Genomic DNA, 4,306 nt, shown 5'->3' with positions numbered 1-4,306 from the left:
ATTTATGTTATATTATTATATATATTATATATATGTTATATATATTATTTATATATTATTTATAGCTAATATTTTGTAGTCACATCTTGCGGCAATTACAACAGTATAACAATAACGCATGGATTTAATTAATCGAGTATATATAATCGTGTAATATTTTCCATTTTTTTATTAAATTTAAAAAAAATTTTGTATTATTAGAATTTTTATGATTTTTTTTTTCTCTCTTCAAAGATGTTCTATTGGATTTAAATTCGCAAATTAAGAAGACTAATCTTGTATTTCACACAATCATCTTTTTATAATTTTCTTTTTCTTTTAATATTTTCAATGCATGTTTAGGATCATTGTCTTGTTAAAAGTACTATTTTTCTTTTAGAAAATTTTTCTTAGAAAATCATATGGTGACATAAGTTTCTAAAATTTTTTTATATATGATATCATTTATGATATCTTCAATTTTTATAAGAGGATTCTTAAAATAGAAAAAGTTTTTCAAACCATAATAAATTCCTTCATCATGTTTAATATATTGGTGTTTGATATTTAGTATTATTTCTTGTGCCAACTGGATATCGTATATAATATTTTCTATTGCTTCCAAAAAAATTGAATTTAGATTCATCTGAGAAAAGTACCGTTTTTCATTTTTCTACAGTCCAGTCATAATATTTTTTGGCTAACATCGGACTATTTTATTTTTTTTTACTAATTAATGGTTTTTTAACATTAACTCTGTCAAATAATTTTGCATCGTGTAATCTTATTGTTACTATACTTTTATTAATATTAGCAATATTCTCTATTAATAATTCAATTGCGATATTAGTAGCTATTTTCTTTGTGTAAATGATTTTCGTTTTATAATTTTATCAATTCTTTTAGTGATCTTTTAGAATCTTCCATTGCGTGGGCAATCTTTTACACTGTCGTACGCGATATAATTAATCTATTAATTATGTATCATTTACTATACATTTTACAATTGATAATATTGAAGTAATTTTATGAGATGACCTTTTTTTTTAAAAACAATTTTAATAATGTTGTGTACTTTAACAAGTGTCTTTAGAAATTCATATTTGCAACTTAATGATTAATTATCAATTAAAGTATAATATTTGAATGTAAAACTTATTGATCTTTGTAACTTACAGACTTATAATAAGAACTGACTGAAAATTTTTGAATATATAATTAATTTACATATTCTTCAAATAAACACGTATGAACAATAAATAGCATTAATTTTTTTTATAATATCCTTTTAGACAATATGTTTTTATATAATATATTAATAAAAATTTCTTAGACTTTTTTTTTAAGAAAAAAATTTAAAGAAACCACCTGGTTGAGATTTTTGCACACCATTGTATATTTTGTATATCAGTGCATAAAATTTATTTATTAAATTTAAGTTTGTGTTAGATGAAACAAAATAAAATAGAGATAATAACAAAGAGAAATCTGTCTCACATTATTTTCATCTCATTTCATTTCTATTAATTTAAATTGTTTTTAATTCAATAAATAAGCTGATATTTTTAAATGCAAACTTTATATTTGTTTTGATGTATAGAATTTATTCTTTCTGACCTTGAAATGTCCTTGAATATATTAATATTCTATATAAAATAATTCATATTGTATTACAATATTTTTATTACATTATTATTTTTTTTATAATTGATTTTTTATATTGATTTTTAAATTTCAATTACTAGAATAATTACAAATTTGTTATCATTATTTTGTAGATAAAAGAAATTAATTTGAAAAGATTTCTTTTTTTAATTGAATAAACAATAGTAGAATTTTCAATTTTTATATAGCATTCATCATGACAAGTAAGAGTAAAATAAACGATCGAACGATATCAAAAATCAATTGCTTCTTTTTTCTCCAGTTTATTTTTCAGAATTGAGATTTGTTCATTTTTAAGGATTTATTCTTCTGATAAAAAAAGAAAATTTTTCTTTCTAACTATGTTTATCTATTGGCCTTTTTTTATACAAGTTGCAAGTTTTATTTTGTATATTGTATAGAATATATAAAAAATAAGTATCGTGATTATTATAGCGTGATATCTTTGGATAGATAGAGATTTATGAAAAATATTTGCCATAAAAGTAATCTTGATATAAATTTTCAAAATCAATGTTTTTTTTTTATTGCATTATATATTCATCGCGAGGAATAAAAATCCCAAAGCAACTAGATCGTATGAATGAACTATTCTATTGAAAAATAATTCTAAAATTTCGTTAATTATTTTAAATTATTCATCTATATTTTTCTATATTTATTTATATTATTTATATTTTTAATGAAATATTATAATATAGATAGTAATTAAATAATTAATATAGATAGTAATTGATGTTAATTAAATATTATATATTATATGAAATATACTGCAAATATATGCAAATTTATCAAAATTATGTCCAAAAGAAATATCAATTTGATGCAATTTTCATTAATTAAATCAACAATTTATCAGAAATTAATATTATGTCATTCTAACACTCATCAAACATCAAATAAATCTCATAATAAAAGAAGTCATTATTGCTCTCATAATAATTCTTGATAGTTCGATGAATAGAAATAAATCAGATATAAAGAAAAAAATTATGTATATAATATTATGAGTGATTATACAAAATTTCTATCAATAGATTACACAAATTGAAAGGCAAATGATGCTTTTTGAAACCTGTTATTATTCTTGAAATCAAAAGAATAATAATTTGAAATGTTTTTTTTTTTTAATCTAAGCAAAAATTTATTGAAATTCATTTAAATTTAAATTTAACATAAATGTATTCATAAAATATGCTTTTTAAAAAAGTCTAGTGCTATTTTCATTTGGAAAAAAAAACCACAAATATAACAGATTTTATATAAGATAATAAATATAACTGCTTTTGATCTATTGTAATTTAATATATTGTTTAAAAATTGACGAACAAATTGATTGAAGCATGATAGTATAGTATCGTCTATATCGTCATATAAATTATTACAATTTAAATAATTCAGTTCGAACTCAATGCTCAAACATTAAAAACAAAATATCTTAAATTCTGACATTCTTTTGATTTTGGAAATAACATATATTTTAAAAAATATAGTTTACATTTCAACTTATATAAATGGGCAGAAATCTTGTCAAATTGTATAATCGTATAACATTATATACGATTTTTTTTTTTTATTTATTCTTATTCATTGAGAATGATAATGATCTATTCCTCTTTCACTGTGAGATTGATCTAATTTCTAATTAACGTTAAAGTAACAAAATTTAATTTCTAATTAATAAATTGTTAAAATGAAAATCGCATCGAATTGATATTTCTTGAACATAATTTCATTAAATTTTTACATATTTAATAAGCTATGTAATATGAGTTGTATAATATTTAATTAATTCAATTGTTTATCATCTATATTACAATATCTCAATAGAAATGTAAATATTAAATAAAATAGTTTATGAAACGTTAAAATCATTTTTCAAAATAACTATTTGTGATCATGTTTCTTTTGAGATTTTTGAATATAAAAAAACTTTGACTTTTTAAATTCAATGAAGATAGATTAAAATTTAGAATAAAATAATAGATTACTTATTCGAATAAATATTATTATATAATTTTAATTTATTTTTTATTTAAATTATGGAAATTAAAATTATTATATTGAATTTAAAAAAATTGCATAATTATTTGTTAGATTTATTATACATAATGTTTTTAAATAAATTTATATAGAAATAGTAAATAGAATATTATTTTACGTTTATATTACGTTTATTATATCAGAGAAATATCTTTACTTATTTTATTATATAAATTTACAAGACTTTTTCATCATTTGTTTATTTTAAAATTTTTTAACCATTTTCTATGATAAAATTTGAAATTATTTCCAAAGATTTTTAATATTCTACTTTTATTAATGTTTATAATCAATCAAATATTTCAATTTTTTTTATTATATTAAAAATAAATTATTACATAGAAACAGATATAAAAACGATTATATAGTTAATATATAGTTAATATATAAAAAAGAATTATAATTTCTTATATAAATTAAAAATAAAAAATTTTAAAAAATATTAAAATCTTATCTGTAAGAATATTTTAACTAATTAAAAATCATAATGATACGACAAAAAATATTTAATTATATACTTATATACTTACTTATACTTTAATTATATTACTTATATTACTTATATTATAATACTTATATAAATATTATATATAATATCTATATACCTATATAAATCCTA

General features: G+C 18.2%; 1 protein-coding gene across 1 annotated transcript in view; it reads left to right on the top strand.

Moving 5' to 3' along the window:
• Positions 1–4,306, top strand: part of LOC102675197 — an 8,089-nt gene that overhangs the window by 2,773 nt on the left and 1,010 nt on the right. The gene's annotated exons all lie outside the window — the stretch shown is intronic.

This window comes from Apis dorsata, unplaced genomic scaffold, assembly GCF_000469605.1.
Source record: "Apis dorsata unplaced genomic scaffold, Apis dorsata 1.3 scaffold_1058, whole genome shotgun sequence".
Lineage (NCBI taxonomy): Eukaryota > Metazoa > Arthropoda > Insecta > Hymenoptera > Apidae > Apis > Apis dorsata.
The sequence above is the reverse complement of the archived record's forward strand: the minus strand, read 5'-3'. Positions and strand labels throughout refer to the sequence as shown.